General features: G+C 53.5%; 1 protein-coding gene across 1 annotated transcript in view; it reads right to left on the minus strand.

Moving 5' to 3' along the window:
* The window catches only part of LOC127040439 (signal transducer and activator of transcription 5B), a 39775-nt gene extending 28272 nt beyond the window's left edge, over nucleotides 1–11503 (minus strand). Inside the window, exon 1 of the mRNA XM_050934585.1 lies at nucleotides 11298–11503. The gene's annotated coding sequence lies outside the window, so the exon portion shown is untranslated. The remainder of the gene's footprint in view (nucleotides 1–11297) is intronic.
* Between the last annotated feature and the right edge of the window lie 1190 nt (nucleotides 11504–12693).

Here is a 12693-nt window from a genome sequence, read left to right on the forward strand (position 1 = left end):
CCACTACAGCAGAGCAAGGCAGCGGCTAGCACACTGGGACAATCAAGGGTTAAATCGAAGCGTCCCCCCTGCAGTAAGGGGCCCAGGAACCCGGGGTCTGCTGGCCTGAGTGCAGCCAGCCCTGCCCGGCCTCCCACGGGAGCTGCTCCTTCCCACTTCATCTGGCTGGGACACGCAGCGGAATCGCCACCTGGGTGCCCCCAGTTCTGTGCTGCAATGCTCTGGCTGGGCCACCCCGACTCACATCTAAACTCTGCCTGCAGGAAAGGCTCCAGCGTCTATACCAGACCTGAGCCTGCAGGTGATCAAGCCTGGGTGTCGTTACAAGTGGCAGCCCCTGGGTGATTTGAGCTGTAGATCCAGTGGGTTCCCCAGCACCCCAGGCAGGTCTGCGCTCCGGGGCTGCAGATCCAGTGGGTTCCCCAGCACCCCAGGCAGGTCTGCGCTCCGAGGCTGCAGATCCAGTGGGTTCCGCAGCACCCCAGGCAGGTCTGCGCTTCGGGCTGCAGATCCAGTGGGTTCCCTGGCAGGTCTGCGCTCATCCAGGCTTCGCCCAGGCCCATTTAGAATGACTAGCACAGCTAGGATAACACATCCTTGGCTTGGTGGAGGATTCAGCTGTGCAGTCAGCATGGAAAGCTCGTGACCTAATGTGCAGGCCCCGCCTTCTCCCCAAAGCACAGTCCCTTTCAAATTCTATTCCTAGAGCCCCATGCTGGACCCTCGCTGCACGCTGTGCCCTCCTGCTAAAACAAACAGGGCTTAACAAGCCGTAATCCGGAGCCCCACCCCGCCACCATCAGCCCTACCGAAATAGAGGAGCAGACTCCAGAGCAGGGCTGCTGCCCATCCCAGCACAGAAGAGTGTAGATAAAACGACACATTTAGAAACAAGAGATTATTTCAAGTGTTTACAGTGGCCAGGGTCTGGGCGCTCTGCAGCTGTCTCCCCACCTTTGCTGGCTCATGGGCTATGGGATTAGCTCTACCCACCTTTCCCGAGTGGGCAGGGAGCGCAGGGCAAGGGCTGCGCTGCAGACGTGCTGTGGTGCATTTCAAAGGGGTGCGGGAGGGATGGCAGAGGCCAAGGCTGCTGGACAGCTGAGTTCCTAACCTGACACACTGGATCAAACAAGGTATTTTCCCTACACGATGAGCCATGTCATTGAGATCTCAATCTGGAACAGGCCTGCCCTCAATCTACATAATGCAATCGCTGGCTGAACAAATCCCTCCCAGATACAGACAGAGGCTCGGCAGGGCCCCATTGCAAAGCCCAACCCTGTTGTACAAAACACGCTGACTGCCACTCCTGCCGGATGCGCCCCAGAGCCACTCCGGGGACAGACTCCCAGCCTGCTGCCAGCATCAGAGTAGCACGAACCTCCGGTGGACACAGCATGCGGTGCTGACCAGAGGGCTCCCCGAAGGGGAACCCCAACCTTGCGCACAGCCAGAAGGATGTGGCTCACAATGCCAGGCCTGGACGGTGAAGGAAAGCATCCATGGCTCCAGAGATACCTTCTGGCCACTTCCAGCTAATCCTTCCGTTGCCCCAGTCAATCCCCCAAAAGGGGTCAGGACTCTACCCTGGACAGGCACAGCCAGGACAGGGAATCCAGCAGAGAGCGAGCTCTGCTGAGCATCCCACGCTCCACAGAGACTCCCAGCTCAACTCTGCCTTTGCCACGTGTGACGCAGTAAGGAGTGGGGAGGATTGACCTGGGAATGTCGGCTAGTTTTACTGGGGCTGTCTGCATTGGGGATGGGAGAGCAGGGGATGATTTTACTGGAGAGTTACCTGAGCTTGTAACCTAAGCCAGGAGTGGGGAGGTGCCAGGTGACACCTTTGCCTGGGAAACTGGACAAAAGCAGGGGAGGAGCTGGGGGAAGCAGGAAAGAGATGGCTAGAGGGGGCTTTGCTTTCAGTTCTGGGCTGGGTGGTGAAACACAGGAAACCCCAAAGCTGAGATCTAAGCTCCCTAACCCCCGCCAGAAGGACTTGACTGAGGAGCCCTGGTTGTACCTACAAGCCCTGCTTGGGACTGTGTCCCTGTCGTCTAATAAACCTGCTGTGTTACTGGCTGGCTGAGAGTCCCGGTGAATCACAGGAAGAGGGGTGCAGGGCCCTGACTGCCCCCACTCCATGACACCACGTCTGATTCATTTCTAGGGGAGGTCAGGGCTTGGTAGCCTGTGCCCTGCCAGAGCTGGGCAAGGCCCTGCCAGAGCAAACTGGCTGCCAGCCCTTTAACATCCTCTGGCAGGCCAGCCATGAGCTGGTGCCTAGGCAGGGCTGCTAAGTTGTCTCCAGCCACAGCATGGGCATGGGCGCGCTGGGCTGGGCAAAGGGAGTGAAGGATTACGCATGACTGAGCGGGGAATGGGCCTGGAGACACAATTTCATTGGATCTGTTAGGCTCAGGCAAGCACATACAATAGACAAATCCAATTAGCTGCCAAACTAGGCCCAGACGGCCCTAGGGGGGCCCCAGTAGCTTTCAGCATCTCAGGCCATTTTCTGTGCATACTCATGGGGAGTGAGGGGGTTCTGGGAACGTGGTCCCTTGTGGCTGGCGCCAGTGGCTTGGACACAGGTGTCACGGAGTCACCGGGCGATGCTCTGGAACTGCTCCCCACCAAGCCAGGCAGGACTTTGGGGAGCCTCCTCTCCCTTGGAGCAGACTTGTTCAGGGCAAGAAGCTCACACAGCTTCACCTCCTGGGTCTCTCCTTGGAGCATTCAGCATCCTCTGCCCCTCCGTGCGCTTCCCACAGTGAGCCCGCCCCAGCGGGGTCCTGGGGAAGCCACCGGGTTCTGCACCCCCACTTTGCAGTCAGACATGACTCTCAGCCAGCCAGTAAAACAGAGGTTTATTCGATGACAGGAACAGGGTCTAAAACAGAGCTTGTAGATACAGCGAACCGGACCCCTCGGCTGGGTCCATTCTGGGGGGCAGCGAGCCAGACCCCCAGGTCTGCCCTCCACCCTTGACCCCAGCCAGCTCCAGACTAACAACCCCCCCCAGCCCCTCCTCTCTGCTCAGCTCCTTTCCCAGGCCAGGAGGTCACCTGATCCCTTTGTCTCCAACACCTTCAGCTGGCACCTTTGCAGAGGAGGGGCCCAGGCCATCAGTTGCTAGGAGACAGAGCATCAGGCATTTAGGTGCACTGGGCCTTTGCTCTGCCAGATACTTAAGAACTGCCATGGGGACACTGAGGCACCAACACAGTATTCAGAGAAAACATTAAGAACTTTCCCAGTTCGTCACAACAGGTTAAGTCACGAGTCTGAGCCACAGGCCAGCCTGGAGCCTGGCTGGCTGAGGTTGCCTAGAACAAGGTGGGAAAAAAGCTGGTGCCGTTCTCCGGCTGAGTTGTTCAAGTCAGCTCCTTGCGCCATTTTCAGGGGCAGCAGCAGGACCCTGTATCTTGGCCAGCCTCCCTCGCCTTGAGCAGGATGGACTCTGACATCCCAGGCTGCTGATCACAGCAGCTGGCATGTTCACCTCCTCGCCAATGCCCTGCTGGTGCCACCCTGGCACTATGCAGGGGCCTCAGAGACTATGCTCAGAAGCTGCAATCCACACCATCCAGGCAGGGTGGGGGCTGTATCTTAACATTTACAAACTCCTTCCTTTAGGTCCAACGCACGTGGAAACACCGTCCACCGACTTCTCCCCCACCCTCCCTCTTGTACATTCATCTCACCGCCTCCCTCTCTCCAAACAACGCCACGGCTGCTGGCACAGGCTGGGTGACGGTCCACGCTGCTGTGGCAAGGGTCAGCAGCCCATTCTATTCCCACAGGGAGGAGGCACAACAGGGTCAGGCTCCCAAAATCCTTGTCCTTCTTGTGACCCACACAAGGGACATGGAGTCACTCGAGGCTGGATCTGGGGAGGTGCCGAGCGCCCTCGATGCCCAGGGGCACCAACGGGAGTTGAGAGATTCTCAGTGCCTCGGCTTGGCTAAGGAGCGTTTGAGAGCCGCAGCATGGAGTGTAACCGCAGGACACAGCAATGGGGCTGGGGACACTGATAGCAAATGCCAGCTCATCTCGCCAGCAGCAGCACGCGCCCCCTGGTCCCTGGGAACACTGCAGCAGGGTCACAGGCACTCCCAGCCTTCACAAGGCCAGGGAATCCTGGTGTCACAGACGAGGAAGGAGCCAGCAAGGGTTGCCTTCACCTTTCACAACCAGTCCACACCTCTGCCACGGGAAATGGGGTGAGCGGCCAGGACCTGCATTCACACTGATTGGCAGGGAGCTGGGCTATACAGCAAGCGCCCTCTCTCTTCCCTTCTGGAGTCCTGGCCTGAAGGGGAAAACAAGGGCTCACCGTGGGAGCAGGAAAGCACAACTGAAGTATTTCAGGGACTGTCCACATCCAGGAACAGCCATGACTGGAAGCCCACTCGAGAGCCAGCTGAGGAGGGTGAGGGGGGGACAGGACCGAGGTCCATCGACAGACCCACGACGGGCCCAGGCTAGCAAGAAGGGAGCGACCCAGGCCTAGAAGAGCATTGGGGGGCTGTGGGTCAGGATTGAGGGGCACCAGCAGATGCGCAGGGAGTATTCAGGATTCCTGCCTACATGACAGCTGGTTCTATTAGTCACTCATTTTAACCTGCAAAAACTTACACACACAAGGCAGGGCTCATCCTTGCCAGCCGGGAGCAGCACAGCCAGCCAGCCGGACGGACACCCTCAATCCAGGCACCAATCCGTCACTACTCATGCTTTAGGGACACAGAGGAATGACTATTAAACACTGGTTTTAAAATGTCTGTTGTGACCAAACCCCCCTTGAGAAGTGCCAGCTCCTTACAGCCTGTTTGTGCAGCAACCAGACAGCGGGCCTCTGGCTGCTGCTGTGAAACAGATCAGGATTGATAAGGCCGAGTGATGCTAGAGCCTTACCAATATTAGCCTCACTAAAAGCAAACAGTGCTCCGTCTCAGGAGAGATTTCTCATCTTTTCACAATGCTCCAGCCTCTGTCAGAGAACAAACTGTAATTTTCCTTCACCCTCTAGGAAACACAATTCGTAAAGACACATTTTAAAGCAAAGTTTCTACTTGTGATGGGATAAAGATGAAACCCTTGTCCTGTTGCACTATTTAACTGAATCAGTGTGGAAACTGGTGTGACCAACCCCCTTTTATGAACACTTGTACATTGATTTCAGCGTGCCTGACACTGAGTTAGCTTAAGCAGATGCTTTCTTAAGCTGAATTAATGAGAGTCAGAGCCAGAATTAGGGTGTTGCACCCATCTCACTAAAACAGGCTGTAATCCATTTCAGTTAAATCAGTGGAAGCTGGGTGTCTAGACACAGCCTAAGTGACTTTTGCCAAAGGAAATCCGCTCCTGGAAGCCTAGGCTAATACGTCTCGTGGACACTGCAGCCCCGTTCCATTAGGGGCCTTATGAAGTTAGAGATCAAATGAGGGCTGTCAATTAACCACAGTTAACTCACATGATTAACTCAAAAAAATTAACTGTGATTAAAATAATTAATAATGATTAATCACACTGTTAAACAACAGAATACCAATTGAAATTTGTTAAGTATTTTGAATGTTTTTCTAAATTTTTTAATATATTTATTTCTATTACAACACAGAATACAAAGTGTACACTGTTCACTTTCTATTACAAATATTTGCACTGTGAAAATAATAAATAAAAGAAACAGTATTTTTCAATTCACCTCAGACAAGTACTGTAGTGTAATCTCTTTTTCGTGAAAGTGCAATTTACAAATGTAGATTTTTTGTTACATACCTGCACTCAAAAAAAAACTTCAGAGCCTACAAGTCCACTCAGCCCTACTTCTTGTTCAGCCAATTGCTAAAACAAACAAGTTTGTTTACATTTACGGGAGATAATGCTGCCTGCTTCATTTACAATGTTACCAGAAAGTGAGAACAGGCATTCACATGGCACTTTTGTAGCTGGCATTGCAAGGTATTTATGTGCCAGATATGCTAAACATTCATATTCCCCTTCATGCATTGGCCACCATTCCAAAGGACATGCTTCCATGCTGATGAAGCTTATTAAATGAACTAGTGCATTACTTACATTTGTGACTGAATTCCTTGGGGGAGAATTGTATGTCACTTGCTCCCTTTTTGCCCATATTCTGCCATATTTCATGTTTTAAACAGTATCAGATGATGACCCAGCACGTTATTTGATTTATGAACACTGTCACTGCAGATTTAACAAAGCACAAAGAAGGTACCAATGTGAGAGTTCTAAAAATAGCTACAGCACTGGACCAAGGTTTAAGAATCTGAAGTGCCTTCCAAAATCTGAGAGGGACAAGGTGTGGAGCATGCTTTCAAAAGTCTTAAAAGAGCAATACTCTGATGAGGAAATTACAGAATCCGAACCACCAAAAAAGAAAATCAACCTTCTGCTGGTGGCATCTGACTCAGAGATGATGAAAATGAACATGCATCAGTCCACAGTGTTTTGGATCGTTATCGAGCAGAACCTGTCATCGGCATGGACACATGTCCTCTGGAATGATGGTTGAAGCACGAAGGGACATATGAATCTTTAGCACATCTGGCAAGTAAATATCTTGAGATGTCAGTTACAACAGAGCCAGGTGAATGCCTGTTCCCATTTTCAGGTGATGTTGTAAACAAGAAGGGGGCAGTATTATCTCCTGCAAATGTAAACAAACTTGATTGACTGAAATAGGACCGAGTGGACTTGTAGGCTCTAAAGTTTTACACTGTTTTATTTTTGAATGCAGTTATTTTTGTACATAATTCTACATTTGTAAGTTCGACTTTCATGATAAAGAGATTGCACTACAGTACTTGTATCAGGTGAATTGAAATATGCTATTTCTACTGTTTTTTTACAGTGCAAGTACTTGTAATCAAAAATAAATATAAAGTGAGCACTGTACACTTTGTATTCTGTGTTGTAATTGAAATCAATATATTTGAAAATGTAGAAAACATCCAAAATATTTAAATAAATGGTATTCTATTATTGTTTAACAGCACAATTAATTTTTGTAATCACTTGCCAACCCTAGATCAAATAGTTTTAGGGAGGAGCTGAGAAGTGAGATCAGCTACACAACACGTTTCCACACGTGTGCATCTGCCTCACACTGGCTAGCACACAGCAACACAAGCCCATCAGCTCATAACTCCAGCACCGACATTTCTCCAGATCACACTGCCACACAACCCTGACCATGCTCTGCACCCAGGGATCTCCAAGCACCTCACAGAGACTAGTGATTCCACCGATGGGTTAACGGGGGTGCAGAGACTCCCCCAGCATCGCACAACGGGCCAGTAATCAACCCAGCCCTCCTGACTCCCAGGCCAGCTCGGCCCTGCCGTCCCTAAGACGTTAGTTACTGTTCCGCACCCATCCTTTCAGTAAATGCCACACCTGAGATCTGATGCTCTATTCAGAGCCTATCCTTACACAGGATTCCCTTTTTCCAAGCCGTCTGTTACAGACGTACTGACCACACAGCCAGGATCAAAGCCATCTTGGCATTCAGAAAGTAAGAGGTCTGTGCTGCAGATCCACTTCCCAGAACGCCTCCTGCACAAGGCTACACTTACAGGCACACAAGATGGGCAAGCAATGCAGAGGCTCAGACTATCAGCACCTAAGTTTGCCCATTAATATTTTTTGCTGCAGTCAGCCAGTTGCTGGGCAGGGCAGCCCCCTTCCCCACTCTGAAGGTCAGGAGTGAACCTATCCTGTGTTCCATGCCCTCGGAAGAGCGACAGCTGCTACGGTGCTGATCAGCCTGCTAGGGGGGTGAACCAGCCCACATGCTGCTCTCTGAACCTTTGTGGGTCCCTAACTAGGGCTTTTGGGCTCTCCTCCACTGGCATGGCCACAGCAGCTCTGCCTTTCCAGCCAACGAGCAAAGCAGCTGGGCTTTTCAGAGAGACTCCCGAAGGAGAAACACAGACCAATAAGGCTTCTCTCGAATGCAGATTTGTGGTCGGTGTGTATCCAGTTAGGAGAAAGGTACCTGACTCCCAGGGCCTTGGGACAGCAATAGCCTCCGTTCTCCAGCACCGGGCACTACACTCTGTGCAGCTGCACGGGCTAGCTGAGCTCTGGCACTGAGCAGCGGCGTGGGCAAGCCAGGCTCTGGCATGCCAGTGCCAAGCTCCGGAGAAGCAACCGAGCAGCCCAGTGAAATGAATCAAGAGACCTGGAGAAAGGCCTCATACAAATGGGCAGAGCCCAGCTCCACTGGGATTTTTTGACGTTGGCTGCTCTTCTGGGCCCTGAGTGCACTGCAGGAGACTTCGACCTCACCCCACGGGATCCCCCAACTGCTTGGGGAGAGAAGCTATCTAGAAACCTGGTCAGATCAGACAGGGTAGGGAAGGAAAACAGACTCTCCTCTGGGCTGAGATTAGGGGTTCAGGAGCTGGGATTTCTATTCTGGAGGAAATTCTGACATTTTGGGATAAAACCATTCTGGATTGAAAAGAAAAAGCTGAAATCTTAAAATTTCCTGCAAAACGAAATAGAACAATTGCTTCAATTTGGGACCGCTGAAATGTTTTGTTTCCACTTTATCATTTTGACTTTTACATTGTATTTAAATATGAAATACAATGTAATATGTTCCTAAAATTGAGTATTATATAAACATTGTATTAATATTACTACTTTAATATAAAAATCACAATGTTTAATTTGGACTTTTTCCATCAACATTTTAATTGACATTGAAACATTCCCACAAAACGTTTTGATTTCGACAAACCTGCATTTTTCAATGGAAAACTTCTGTGTAAAGCTGCCCCCAGCTTTATAGGTTGCATTATGGAGAAGCCGCCCCCAAAATAATGAAATAAAAACCCACTGGCCGTTTGAGTCTGTGGAGCACTAAGCCGTCCCCACGTATCTGACATACTCCCAGCACCTCAGAGCAAGTGCAAAACCGGCACTTGCCTTAGCGCAAGAACGTGACTTGCGCCTGCAGTGGCAATGACCACACCCTGGGGAGGGGAATCGGGTATATCAGCATATCAGCAACTAACCCTAATGCAGCCCGATACCACTGCCAGTAACTGGGCCTTGGCAGGGCCGCTCTGCATGGCACAGATGCACAGCCTGACAAACAGAGCTAGCTTTGCCTTCTGCTTCAATTAGAGACTAAAAGGGGAGACAGGGAAGGGTCCATGTCTGATCTGGGGAGGAATAAAGGGAGAGGGGACCCAGCTGAGGGAGGAACAAAGGGAGACGGGGAAGGGTACGTGTCTGACCTGGGGAGGAATAAAGGGAGACAGGACCCGACCGGGGAAGGAACAAAGGGAAACAGGGAAGGGTCTGTGTCCGACCTGGGAAGCAGCCACCTCATTTTTTTCCAGGTCTCAGCCAAGCCCAGGGCATTGCAAAGACACACTTACGTCTCAAACCAAGCAGGCCTTGTCTGCAAGGAGTCTGGGGCCACTCTCAATCAAACCCTTCAGAGGTAAGGACAGGCACAGCCTCTTCTGGGATGCCAACACCAACGGCGACAAACCCTTTGCACTGAATGGACCAGCACCCCCAAGCCATGTGGGCACTCATGTGCCAACTCCAGACTAATGACCAGCACATCTGCACCTTGCCTGAACCTGCCCATCACAGCCCCGCTGACCCTCCTTTGCCAATAAACCCCTGGAAACCGGCTCTGACTGCAGGCACCTAGCCCACTCCAGGTTAAAGGCGAGCTGCAATTCACTCTTTCGTTGCTGACACACATTGCAATGAACAGTTTCACACACCCCTCTCAGTACTGCTGGCTGCACTCCACACCAGCTCTGGCATGTCCCTGGGGCCCTGCAGGGGCTGGGAACTGGCACACTGGATGGCCCAGGAGCTGTGAAGGCATCTCTGTCTGTAAAGCTTCTGGGATTTGGCATCACACTCACAAGCTTGCGCTTTGATGAAGCTTTCTCTCATCTGATCAAAAATGTGACGTGTTCATTTCTGCATGTCTTCCCTATGAGCCTGGGCTCCCCCAGCCTCTCGCACCCCAACAGCAACTGCACAACAGAAATTGCCTGGGCCAAGGTTCAGTGACCAGAATGTCCCGCAAGAATAGTTTGAACCCACCCGGGCCACCCTAGAGCCTGCAGCCCCCACCCATAAACATCTCTGGCTAGCACTCCAGAAATCAGCAAAGAATCCTGTGGCACCTTATAGACTAACTCCAGAAATCGACACTCCATAGCCCTCCCCTGTCTGTCCTGACCAAGCCACAGGGCAAACAAAGCGAGAGGAATGGTTCACAAGACCCATTAAACGGGAGGAAGAGTGGGCTAGTGTGAACCATGGACCGAGAACGAAGGAAGCTCAGTGGAAACAGAAAATCAACGGATCCTTGGAAACCTGCTGGGAAATAAAGGGAGCGTTTCTGAGCACACCAAACAACTGTGCTGAACCAACAGCTGCTGCCGGGAGTTAAAGGCAGAGGTGTATAACAAAAGTCCCTGGAGAGCAGATTTGGAAAAGGGACTTGACTAAAATTAGACATAGGACTAACAGAGGAGCCTGGAAAAACAAGAGGTTCAAAGCCAGAAGTGGGGTGATGAGCTGGCCGGCACGCGGTGGGATCTCATTCCTGGCTCCATACAGAAGGGAGCCAGAGAGGTTGGGGGGAGCGGAGCTGGGCCCACACTGCCCTTTGGGAGGCAGGCACAGCGCAGACCCTGGGGAAGGGGGGCCTGCTCCCATACGGTGACAACCTCCCCCTCCTCCCCACTGCCATCTGAGCTCCCAGAAACCTGCTCTCTCTTCCGCTCAGGACTCCAGGGAACCCGGGAACGTGGTGGCACCCAGCCCCTTGCCCTGGGAAAGCAGCACTCCCACTCGAAGCACTCCTGAAGGGCCCAGGTGACTAATGGGCTCAGCAGGCCGGAGAGAGGCCCGTCAGGCTGCAGAAGCCAAGCCCAGCACACACGTCGCACACCAGAAATGCCACGGCTGCGTTTCAGAAAACAACAACAAATGGGGGAGACTCGCAAGCCCCGGACACCCGTCCTCAGCCTGGGAAGGGTTATGACACACAACAGGCAAGAGTCCTGCCCCTTCCCCCCGCAAAGCTGAGCAGCCAGTGTTTGTGCTGGGGACACACACAGGAATGTGCACACCGCGCTCAGCTTTCACATCGACAATGGAGCACGCAATCCCCCCGAGCACACACACAGCCGTGTCGCAAACCAAAATCTCCATGTCACAACAGCAAGGAGGCCAGAAGCCAGGGCCAAAGCAGAGATTGCAAAACTTACCAACTGTTGAAATAAAGAACAAGCCGTGAGCATGTTACGGCTGGACTATAACATTCCCGTCCAGGAAGCCGTACAGCCCGGGTGGGAATCCAGCCTGCTGCTCCAAGGTAAAACCTGGATCCCCAGCTAAGCCGACCGTGAGCGTCTGCAGCAGAGGAAACGTGCCCCAACGACCGTATTTTGTTTTGCAAGCAGCAGCAAGCACTCCCGTCCCCTCTCTGGTGCAGCTAGATGGGCGGATTCCGCTTTATCAGCGCTCAGCTCCCCCCTATCATCCAGGAAGCTGTGTACACATACGCGCCTCCCCCTGACGTTTCCCAACGCCGCAGGGAGAAGCAGCTGACGGCAAAGCAGCTTCTCTCAAGCGGCAGAGGCTAAACCTCTCCCTGTGCCATCAGGCAGGCAGAGGGGCTCAGACCCTCCCAACACACCTGCTGCCCCTGGGTGAACAGGCTGCAGGAACAAAGCCCCTGGGTTTGTAAACACCCCCCCACCCCAGAAAGGCACATCAGAAAACAAAAGAGCTGCCCAGGCTGCTTTGTCTAGACACGGAGCCGAGCCGAGAGCCTGGCTCAGCCGAGCAAAGGGTCCCCCCGGATCCAGCTACCTCCTCTGGCTCAGGGAAGCATTCAGCTTACAGCGGAGACGGAGCTCAGGGAATAGAGCGACCAGCAGGGCCGGCTCCAGGCCCCAGCGCGTGCTTGGGGCGGCATGCCGTGGGGGGCGCTCTGCCAGTCGCCCGGAGGCGGCTCCGATGGACCTCCCGCAGGCGTCCCTGCAGAGGGTCCGCTGGTCCCGCGGCTCCGGTGGACCTCCCGCAGGCGTCCCTGCAGAGGGTCCGCTGGTCCCGCGGCTCCGATGGACCTCCCGCAGGCGTCCCTGCAGAGGGTCCGCTGGTCCCGCGGCTCCGGTGGAGCATCCGCAGGCGTCCCTGCAGAGGGTCCGCTGGTCCCGCGGCTCCGATGGACCTCCCGCAGGCATCCCTGCAGAGGGTCCGCTGGTCCCGCGGCTCCGATGGACCTCCCGCAGGCGTCCCTGCAGAGGGTCCGCTGGTCCCGTGGCTCCGGTGGAGCATCCGCAGGCACGCCTGTGGGAGGTCCACCCGAGCCGCAGGACCAGTGGACCCTCCGCAGCCACGTCTGCGGGAGGTCCACCAGACCACAGGACCAGCGAGTGGCAGAGCGCCCCCCGCGGCGTGCCGCCGTGCTTGGGGCGGCGAAATGGCTAGAGCCGGCCCTGGTGACCAGATCTCCTGATTTTATAGGAACAGTCCCGATTTTTGGGTCTTTTACTTAGGCTCCTATTACCCCCCAGCCCCGTCCCAATTTTTCCCATTTGCTGTCTGGTCGCCCTATCAGGGAAGCAGGAGGGTGATGAGCGAGGTATCAGGGAAGTC

This window comes from Gopherus flavomarginatus, chromosome 25, assembly GCF_025201925.1.
Source record: "Gopherus flavomarginatus isolate rGopFla2 chromosome 25, rGopFla2.mat.asm, whole genome shotgun sequence".
Taxonomy (NCBI): Eukaryota; Metazoa; Chordata; order Testudines; family Testudinidae; genus Gopherus; species Gopherus flavomarginatus.